The following is a 12,247-nucleotide window of genomic DNA, read 5'->3' as shown; positions in this document are numbered from 1 at the left end:
AGAAGACAACACCGGGAACCACTCATCTCCACTACAAATAGGAAAAAGAGGCTACAATTTGCACAAGCTCACCAAAATTGGACAGTTGAAGACTGGAAAAATGTTGCCTGGTCTGATGAGTCTCGATTTCTGTTGAGACATTCAAATGGTAGAGTCAGAATTTGGCGTAAACAGAATGAGAACATGGATCCATCATGCTTTGTTACCACTGTGCAGGCTGGTGATGGTGGTGTAATGGTGTGGGGGATGTTTTCTTGGCACACTTTAGGCCCCTTAGTGCCAATTGGGCATCGTTTAAATGCCACGGGCTACCTGAGCATTGTTTCTGACCATGTCCATCCCCTCATGACCACCATGTACCCATCCTCTGATGGCTACTTCCAGCAGGATAATGCACCATGTCACAAAGCTCGAATCATTTCAAATTGGTTTCTTGAACATGACAATGAGTTCACTGTACTAAAATGGCCCTCACAGTCACCAGATCTCAACCCAATAGAGCATCTTTGGGATGTGGTGGAACGGGAGCTTCGTGCCCTGGATGTGCATCCCACAAATTTCAATCAACTGCAAGATGCTATCCTATCAATATGGGCCAACATTTCTAAAGAATGCTTTCAGCACCTTGTTGAATCAATGCCACGTAGAATTAAGGCAGTTCTGAAGGCGAAAGGGGGTCAAACACCGTATTAGTATGGTGTTCCTAATAATCCTTTAGGTGAGTGTAAATAAACAATTGTGTAAAGCAGTGATGGTTAGAGAAAATATCTGAACAAAGCAAATATCAGAATGTCTGTCTGTCACACTGCATCCTGTTTATTTACCCCGAGATTCTCCACAACTTTTTATTACGATTGTCTATTCACTTGAATGGACAGCAAAGCCATCTCCAGAGTGATAAAGAGGCTTGAATCAGTGTCTACTGAGTCTTTGAGTTTTGTTTTGGAAAATTTTCACCAGTGTTCATGGAACAAAATACTAATTTTTACCAGTAGTTCACTTGTCCAACTCATCACAACAGAGTGCTTCATCAGTGCTACAGGAATATTAAAGACACTTATGAATCAAGAGCAAAATCCCTTCTGGGTTCAACAGATCATAATTGTCTCCAACTTATTCCAATTTACAAAACAGAAATTAAAGAGATACAACTAAGGTACAAGGATTCTGTTGAGCCTCTGGGTGGTTGTTTTGAATGCACTAACTGATTCATGTTTCAAGAATTCTGTGCCGACATTAATGAACTGATGAACACATCCATGAATTACTAGAGCTTTAAACAAACTCATAACCAAAAGAAACAGGGCATGTCAATAATATTTAATGTCAATGTAATATTAACTGAACAGAAAGAAGTACAGTATGTAAAGCATAAAATAAAGCCAACAAAGCTGAAGTATAAGGACAGGACAGAGAAAGGACTGCAGACTGATAACTTGTATTCATTGTGGAAAAGTATGAAGATGATGGGTGGCATCACACTAAGTGCAATAATCATGTTGAATTGGCAGGAGCTAAAACTGACTGTCATGATTTGAAACACTGTATTTTATTTCAGCAATAGAACAGAGCAAGATCTACAGCCAGGAGCCAGCCTTTCTTTGACCTGAATGATGCCAAAAATGTCATTACACAACCTAAAATAACAAAAAAAAAAAAACCCACTCCAGTCCAGACAGAATAAGTGAAAATCTACTTCACTCATGTACAGAGCAATTACCACAAGTGCCCAGCCTTTGGAAACAGTTCAAAATTGAAAAAAAAAATAGTAAAAAAAGCCAAAGCATTAAGAGACTTCTGAGTGATGTCCTTAACTTCTCATATCATGAAACAGTTACAAAACAAAATCCAGGTGTATTTGGGCCATTACTAATCTGTATACAGAGCAAAGAAATGCGTGGAAAATGTCACAGCAATCCTTTTACATTTACTCTATGAGCATTTGGAAGGACCAAAAAATCATGCAAGATTGCTGTTGATAGATTTCTTTTCAGCTTTTAATAAAATACAGACCAAAAATGTTAGTTGATAAACTGATTGATCAGTTCCGTTTGGACCCCACCTTGGTGAGGTGGATTCTGGACCAACTAACAGAACACAAAGAGTGAGAGTCAATGGCTGTTTATCTGATAAGCTAAATGTGTCTGTTGATACACTGCAGGATTGCTGCCTATCACCTCTTTTTTTTAGTTTATATACTGTACACATCACTGCAGGAGTTTGCATAAGGACTGACACATCTTGAAGTCTGCAGATGACTCTGTCATTGTGAGTCTCTTAGAACATCGTTTCTTAGCATTTCTGGGGCTGTGACTCACATTTTCCAATGTGTCTCGGAGACCCAGCAAGGGGGACCCATTGAGTGTGAAACTTCATGACCCACTAAAATTAACAAACAATAGCAACTTGAGACCCACTGATGGTAACCCAGTGGTTGAAAAACTCGGTGAGGACAGCCAACGGACGTATTGTTGATGAGTTTGTTCAATGATTTGATCATTCCTTTTTACATCTAGGGTGGCATGGTGGCGCTGCTGCCTCACAGTTAGGAGACTCAGGTTCGCTTCCTGGGTCCTCCCTGCGTGGAGTTTGCATGTTCTCCCCGTGTCTGTGTGGGGTTTCCTCCCACAGTCCAAAGACATGCAGGTTAGGTGGATTGGCGATCCTAAATTGTCCCTAGTGTGTGCTTGGTGTGTGTGTGTCCTGTGGTGGGCTGGTGTCCTGCCAAGGGATTTGTTCCTACCTTGAGTCCTGTGCTGGCTGGGATTGGCTCCAGCAGACCCCTGTGACACTGTGTTAGGATATAGCTGGTTGGACAATGACTGACTACCTGACTTTTTACATCTAAATATTTCTAAGACAAAGGTGCTGCCCTTCTTCTTCTTTTTGATAAATGACTTATGAATGAAATCACATTCTAAAATCCTACGTAGGGTTGTCAAAAGTATTAAAATATCAATAAGTATTGATTTCAATATTTTTAAAACTGTTTCAATACTTGTAGCAAAGGACTACTGTATCTGTAATGTGTTCAGGACTTATAGTGTTCACTCCAGTGTTTCGGTCAGGACACTGGTAAATGATATAGAGAATTCCACACAGCAGCTCAGAATGAAATTGACTTATTTATTCAAAGATATACACCTGTATTTGAGTAGGTATATACAGTATGTATGTGTGGTCTACAATAAAAAAAATACATAAAACGTATTGGTAAATTATACAAAAGTCCACTAGATGTCAGTATTACTCAAATTTGGCACTAGTTTATCTGCAGTATGAAATCTAAATCAATAAAGTTTATCAGTAAATCGTATGAACAAACTTATAGTAAAGTACATTGACGTAATAACATAAACTATAATTGAAATAATACTGCTGCATGTAAATAACACTAACACACATTCCCAACATATAAATGCTAAACAGTACACTTGAAACAACTTTGCATCTTAACGTATAACAAAAATACGATACAAATAAAACACAAATGAACCCACCTCTGGTCATTAACACACACTACTTATTAATTCAGGACACTACTCACTCTTAGTTATTACAAACAAATACTTCTCTATGTGGAAATGACTACTGTAGTACATGTGCATCTCTTTTGTTTTTTTGAACATCCCATAATATGTGCTCTTGTGCATGCTGGGAGGTGTACCTTGAAATGTGAGCTGTCTCTTAATTAATGCTGTCTCTCTAACAATACTCATGTTTCATGGTATTATAAATACACTCACGGTTCTCTCTGGCTGTTAGCAGTTGAGCCTCGTAGGCTACCAATGGGCATGGCTAGAGTTGAAGGCCTGTTTCCATCCTCTCACAGGTATTAAAGACAGCAACCTCAGCAGCATCACAGCCTTCACCAGCATGATTAACTGACAAAGAGGGCAGTCAGATTGGTTTCTCAAAATACTTTGGCTTTTTTCCAAATGGGTACAGAGATACATACACAAGATACATGCAAGCATGTATGCAGGATTTGCTACTGTACAATTACCAACTAAAGGGGCTAATACAACTAATTTAGCCAAACACTTGAAGGGCCAAAATGCGAGTCAGAACAAGATATGTAAACATTGTTAAATATAAGTCTGTGAACTGTTACATTTGAAGTAAGGATTTTAAAATGTTTTTTGTAGTCAGTTAAATGTTTCAACACATTAAGACAGGGCCCTGCAATAATTTTAATCTACGGGCAAATTTTGAAATGTGCTGTTTATTCAGTACAACAATCTTTAGCCTTACAGTTCTGTCACAACCATGAATTGTTGAACCCTCGTCCGAAAGCGTGTTACTGTAGTGTGTTACTTTTTTTATTTTACTGCATGCAATTTCATCATTATATTTTATTATTATATTTCATCACATTTGCTATGTAATGTAAGGTGTTATAACTTTTCAGTGCCCAATTGCATATTTGCATAAACAATGGTGCTCCTCCATGTACTGTGGATGTTAGGGGTGTCTGTTGCCTCTTAAACCCAACAGATAGATGCACAGAACACAGGTTAAAAGCACCCAGATGATATTTATTAAATATCTTCTTCTTTTCTAGTGCTCCCTAAGCACCACATCCACCAAAACACAATTAATAAACACAATTCTCTCTTTATAACTCCTTCACACCTCCCAAGCGTTGTCCACTTCCTTACTACTCTGGCTCACTTGCTGGGTCTCCACCAGTCCTTTATATAGTCCTTGACCTGGCAGTGCTTCTTTTCTTCCACTCACATGACTTGCTAGCACTTCCGGGTCAGATGGAGAATTGGATTTTCCTTCAGCATGTAAAGGAACAGAAGAACTTGTGTCATATTTATAGCCCAGAAGTATTCCCAGGTCATGAGGACGGGAGTACCGAAGTACTACCAGGCTATAAATATGACATGAGTCCTTCTGTTCCTTTACAGCTCCCCCTGGCGGCACCCATGGCACCCAACAGGACTGCGCAACCGAGCTCTAAGTTCCAGGATGCCCTGTGGGAATCTGGGGCAACGCCAGATCCCGGGGAAGCTGCCATGTAGCATTTTGGGAGAAGCAGTGACCTGGAAAAGCTGCCTTCCCAAATCCTTCCATCACAGGGGCGTCCCGGCCTGGATGGAATGCCGGCTGTCCACCACAGTACACATACACTTTATGTACTATAGTAGAAACTGAATTCAGGGATGGTAATAATGGATTGGATTTGGCTGGGTGTGACAGACGCTTCATGGAAGGGGAAGTTAAATGTTTAACACCACCCATAATAAACAGGTGTCACATGTTTGTCATGTGTTTGGTCCTCCTTACCAGTTTACTTTCTTCCGCTCACTGATTCAAGCAGAAACTGCATGTCAGAGATCACTCAGACTGCCAACGGTATAATTCTGCTTTAATGAGCTATAAATACTTTGTCTATGGCATTTCTTGACACAAAATCATTCATATACATTGTTAAATGTTTGCTTCCTTTTTTAAAATAAATGTTGAATGTGACCTGCCAAAACCATTCAGCACAGTTCACCTTTTATCTTATTTTATCACACAGCCTAGACTGAAATGTATAATTTTTATTCATATGCCACATCAAATGTACTTGATAAAACACTTTATTTTTCCATTGTTCTGTGATGTAAAATACATTTACATAGTGAAAGTACCTATTTAATAAAGCTATCAAAATCTCAATAAATTACCAATACATACCTTTCAACAAACATAGTCTTGTTTAGGGCAGATTTTTCAGTTTGATAAAGGAGAAGACAGAAGCATTTTGCATCAAAGCTATAAATGTAGCTATGACACTCCAGAGGGGCCAGTGCCAGCTTTCCTTTATGGGCTGCTGCTACTGGACAGCAACAACACTTGCAGTGACCTCACCTCATATAGATTACATTTAATAATGATGAAAGGAATAAAAAATAAATGAAACACTAACAATGACAATTACAATGAAATTCAATTATTATTCTTACTTTAGACATCTGTGTCAAGTCACCTACATACTAATACAAGTTCACAAAGTTCTGTCTTGCACCCAGGCCAGCATGAAGCTTGAGCTTGCATATGCAATTAGAAAACAACTTAAAATATTACAGATATTTTATACAGTATAAAAGAACATGCAACTCATGTTTAATTCATGCTTTGACATATCTTTAAATATGGTAAAACATCCTGGGAGGTCTGCATTTCTACACATAAAACGAACAGTAGCCAACAGTGGTCAAAATGCAGGGTTTTTTTGTACATTTGTATAGTTTTGTACTTTTTAATCTCCACCAAACCTGTCACATACCACTGGGATTCAAGTAAACAGTCTTGGGGTGTTTGAAATAAAAAAGTGGCCTCTCAATCAGAGATCAGTGAAATTCGCCAGCCTGAAGGTTCCTACTTATTTGGCTGACTATTTATTTTCTCCAGCCTAATTATTTGCTTATATCCAGCTACTGATTCACATATCTGATGCACACTACTTACTTGTTCTATTTTAAACAATAAAATTAAATCAGTAGATTATTTAAAAAATATTCCACACTTAGGCCCTGTTTAGGTACAAATAGGTTACGTTATGTTGAGCCACTTTACTTTGACAGTTTTGAGACACTTTTGTTAAATCACTGTTGAATTTTGCCCTGCCATACACAGGTACACTGGTCAAGTTCACTACCAAAGCTGGTGCATTTTAAAATTTAATGAATGAAAAAAAAGATATTTAGTGGGGTCTGTAAAGAGTTGAATCACAAGGAACTCAAAGCGCTTTACACAGTGAGAGGGGAGCCACTTCAACCACCACTAATGTGCAGCATCCACCTGGATGATGTGACAGTAACCAATTTGTGCCATTTTATACACCTGGTGACAATGTGTGTGGCTGAAACACCTGAATGCAATCATTTTTAGGGGTGTCCACATACTTTCAGCTATGTAGCCTTTGTGTATGTAAAATAAATTTATGTATTGCTGGTACAGTGGAAGTGCTGCTGCCTCGCAACAAGGACACCAAAGCTGACATCTTTGAGTGTTACCTGGGTGGAGTTTGCATGTGCTCCCTGCGTCCGTGTGGGTTTGCTCTGGTTTCCTCCAACAGTCCAAAGGCATGTAGGTTGGGGTGGAGTAGCATCACTAAATTGGCCCCCTGTGTATGTGCATGTGTTTGCTCTGTGATGGGCTGGAACCCTGCCTTGGGACTGTTCCTGCATTGTGCCTGATGCTTGCTGGAAGAGGCTCCAGCTTCCCCACAACCATGTTTAGGAGAAGTGGGTTTGGAAGATGGATGGATGTATATGTGCCTTGAATGGCATCTACTGAGTTTTGTGTGACTGTCACAGCTTTCAACATATTAAGCATGTAAACAAACAAAATGCAAATATGCTTTTGACTTCTGTAAATAGCAGGGGTTAGAGCAAGAGATTTCACTGCTTAAAACAAAAGATGTCATCAAAGACATGCTATATGTGGCAATATGAAACAATCATTATACCCTTTATCAATTGAATATATTTACCAGTCAGCACATAACTGACCATCAAGTAGTCTTCATCATGTCTTAGAAGTGGTTGTTTAGTTGCTCTAATGCCATACATTATAACATGCAAAAATGTTTAAGTGCATAAGTATGACCAACATTAACCTTCATATTAAAAAAAGGGTAAGTAAAGCCCAATGCTGTCAACCAAGAACTCTTGTTCAATGCTGCCACCTCCACATAAAATCAGAAGATCTGACAGTTAAAACTGAAACATTTAGGACTGTAATGACACAATACCTAGGCATGTGCAGTGAGAGAAAGAAGTTGGGAGCACACACCAATAGCGCATTGCCACACCCATCACAAGACGAACCACCTGGATTGGGACCCAAGTGCAGCGGGGGACACCTCAGTGCCACACTGGAACGTTTTTTTAGGGGGGAGTTATTTATTTATTTTTTTTTTTACTATACTCACAGCCCTAGTTTGTTGCTTCCTTATAACCCAGCTCAAAGTTTAAAAGTGCATATATACAATGACTACGGGTGGATGGGAACTTTAGTTTCTGGGGTGGGCCATAAAGCCAGTTAAGGTTAATTATTCTTACACTTAATGAAAAAACATATAATTTGCTTGCATCAATGTGAACATTTTAATGCATACAGAATTGCAATTTTTGAGTTACAAAATATATACAGTATTAACTACTGAAAATAGTATTAAATTTCAAAGCTTTTCTCTGTATCGTATCGAAGTTTTACATTTTGGTATCGTGACAAGCCTAAATTGGCAGGCATGCTTCATCTGTATGGCTCAAAAGATGGCATTCCGGAACCAAGCATTTTTCTCCAGTTTACAACAACAAAATAATTCTTTGTATCAGAATGTGAGCTTGGTCTTGTATTTTATGCAACCAATCTTCCATGCAGATACGTTAAAGTTCATGTGGGATATTCTTTTCTCAAAGGTGGACATAAACATATTTTTTCTTATTATTGCATAGAACCAAAAAGATGCATTTTATCCTGATTTAGATCACAGCACAAGCTCTCGTGCATGTTCATGTCCTCACTGAGAAACAGACAATGGCAAGGCATGAATCATCTTAACACGAAAGGCAGAATACATTGTATATTTTACTTACTGCACAATCACAAAAGGATAGCGTGTATAATGATGGTACTTATTATGATTTTCAGCAAGCAGCGGGAGTCTGACCAGAACATCCTTTCAAAGTAGCATTGGACTATTTTAAAAATTCTTAAGTTAAGCAGAGGAGTTGGTCTCGTCCGATGCGAGAGATGGACGTCTGAAGTGGAGCTCCGTTAGCAGTGGTGTTATTTTTCATATTATTTGCTTATTATCCTGAGATATCCTGTATTTATTCAAGCCGAGAGGGACTGCTACAGTATATGTAAGCACATATGAACATGGCCAACAAGAAGGGGGGTTCGAAAGAATCGAAAACTAAAGCTACACCCAAGCTGAGATCAGCAAGCCCCGGTTCTAGATTCGGCCTTTCAGAGACAGACCTGGATAAGATGGGCGAAAGCACAGACTCCTCGGGACCACGGTCCGCTACATCGTCGCCGGCTGAGAGCGAAAAGGGGAGCGAAGGTGCAATCGTGAGTGCAGATCTGGATAGCTCGCCGATTGGAGAAGATCACATGAAACTGGAAAGGGCCTTGAAGTCTGCGGCTTCAATTACGCAATTACGCGAGCCTGAAGCAGCGGGGACGCCGGCTTCAGCAAAGTCTGCTGCTTCATCTACGGTACAAAAAAGCACAATTGAACTATCTGAACTGAAAGTGTTGCTCGCTGAGCTCACGCAAGATATAAAGAAAAGCGAGAAGGCTAATAAGAAAGCAACGGCAAAGGCACTTGAGAGACTGAAACAGGATTTGAAACAGGAGATGAAACAGGCCAATGAATGGCTGCGACAGGAAATCCAACAGGCAAATGAAAGGCTGCGTCAAGAGGTACAACTTGAACTTCGACAGGTGCTGGGTAAAATTGAAGAGCGCATTGAGAAAAACTCGGCTAAACTGAGCACGCTTGCTGATCGATTGGAGCATCTTAGTGAGACATTCACGAATCGGATTGAAATGGCCGAACATTTATTTAGCTGGCAGTGCCGAGGAAAAAAAATTCTTCAGCAAATTTAATTTGTAGCATTTGCTGCACAACAAACAATTCAGTTATTGCCATGTTTCTTTCCCCCAGGGTCTCCTCTAGAATGTCTGCACTTTTTCATGTACACAGTACACCACATTTATTTTTTCAATATTAATTTGTCTTTTACCTCAGTATTTTTCCCTGTAAGATTTGTAGCATACATTTAAATTATTTTTTGCATTTCAGTGAGTTCAATAAAAAAGTCTGTCTAATGCATTAAAAAGTTTATGTAATACATTAATTTGTCTTTGAATGTGTGTAGTTTTTATAAGGTTGTAGCTTTTTACCAAATATTACCTATTACCTGTATTTACTGTCTTTTTAAATACTTGTAATAAAAACTCTTGTTTGTGGATTATCCATTTGCAGATGACAGCGACTCATTGCACTACTTGAGCATTCAGGACTTTTAGATACCATTCACAACAAGTGCACTGGAATGTTTAAATAGTTGGCCAACAGTCAGGCCCACTGACCAAAAGAAACATTAATCAGGGGTCCTTGGTCATGGTCCTGGAGGGCCGCAGTGGTGGCGGGTTTTCCTAATTAGTTTCCCAATTAAGACTCAGTTCTTGCTGATAATGAAACTTGGTATTTAACCATTTGGCTTGTTAGTGCGTTCATTCATCCAAGGGAAAGTTTAATTACACTGTAGAGATTCCTTCTCTGAGAACATTAGCCATGTGATTTGTGGACCAGAACAAATTTATACTTAACAGTCCTTCCAATTCTCCTCTCATTTATATCTAAACATTTTTTAACACAGATACTCCATAGTGTACTGGATATGCACAGGTTTAAAAGTAAACACATTAACTGGAGGGCTGCTGGTTTATTGGTTATCTACATTTCATTATTAACCAATGTCTGGTTATGAAAACAGGCAACAATTAAAACTTAAACAAAATGACTAAAAACTAAAATATACAATTAATCGTTCTGAATTGCGGCCAAAATTAACCCCAAAAACATATTGCTTTAGTAGTAAATAAATGGTTTCTAATTAAGAATTTGGTTGAAGTGAATGCCTGCTGCCACTGTGAACCTCTAGGACTGTAATTGAGGATCTTTGATCTACAATGTAACTAAAATGTGTCTTTGATAAATGTGCTAACAAGGCATATAGTTAAATACCAAGCTTTATTATCAACAAGGACTGAGCTCTAATTAGGAAACTGGCTGGAATGAAAACCTGAAGCCACTGCGGCCATCCAGGACAGTGATTGAGGACCTCTGCAAAATACAACTTATGTATAACACTTGACATTGTAATATAATTTTACCTTAGATATCAAAACAGGGCGAGTTTACATTACACTACTGTACATGTGTGTCATGACATCTTTAGTTAAAATTTATTTTTTTTTAGAACAAGAGGTCTTTGCAATTCATGACTATAAGGTGGATACAGGGTTAGCTCCAGACTCTTTTCTGTTTTGTTTTAAGTAAACACTAATAAAATATTCAAAAAGGTCAAGTGATTTCTTTATGGCTGATCTACCATGTTGTTACATTTGGTTCTTAAATTGAGATACAAGTTACATTTATATCTACTCATTTGAAAGATGCTTTTGTTCAAAGGGATGGAGATGGAAACCTAACACGCATACGGCTCGTACTAATCAATCTCAATAATACAAGGCTCAGCCCCCATTAGTTGACCAAATATGTGCTTGAAATACTGATGGAAGAAAAGACCAGAGATGCGACAGAATGCAAGTGACATCTTAAGTACTACAAGAGTAATCGTACAGTGTAACAGACAGTGCGCACGAACGCGGCTTTAACAATAGCGGCCACAGCAGTTCTACAGTAAATCAGTAATCTGAACGGTGCTACATTAGCAATCCACACAGACGTACTGGTAATAAACGGGATATGAAATTCATGCGTATACAGTTACTCATAACCTTTTCCACTCATTTAAAAGGACTGTCTTATATACACGAAAAAATATTCAGGTAAGTTGATAAAACAGCCAAACTTCACAGAAAACACGCCGCAAGCATCAGTGACAGACGTATATTAACAAAGAGGGCTGGGTTGGTTTTCTTCTATTCAATACAATAAAAATAAGACAGCTATAAACTTATACTCATAAATATGCACACTTGAAGATCTTAAACAAACACCTGTGCAGAATAAACGGTTCTATAGACAATGTTTCCTCTTCTTCGTTTGTGTTTTATGGCAGTTAGCAGACCCACTTATGGTGCATTACTGCCACTAGCTGGACTGGAGTGTGGTGCGGAATAGTAAAAAATAACAATATATACAGTATATACACGTACATTTTTTAAGTAAAACAATTTTATTTACATTAGTTATAAATGCAAAAAAATATTTTTTATTTAACCACAATTGTCATAGTTATATGCGACTAAATAAAATCGTGGGGCGCACATAAATGAATTGATTCAAACAATTTTTGAAACTTGTTTGGCATGGTGGGGAATTGCATGTTGTTGTTTTTTATAGAGTATGTTATGATGGTTCTTTAATGCACATAAGAAAATATAATCATTGTCTTGCGGTTTACTCCTCAAATATATATCCCCATATCTGAATACGAGAAAGTCTAGGGGAGACCACTCCCGATTTTTTAAATATCTATAC

This window comes from Polypterus senegalus, chromosome 2, assembly GCF_016835505.1.
Source record: "Polypterus senegalus isolate Bchr_013 chromosome 2, ASM1683550v1, whole genome shotgun sequence".
Lineage (NCBI taxonomy): Eukaryota > Metazoa > Chordata > Cladistia > Polypteriformes > Polypteridae > Polypterus > Polypterus senegalus.
Note: the sequence above shows the minus strand (reverse complement) of the source record.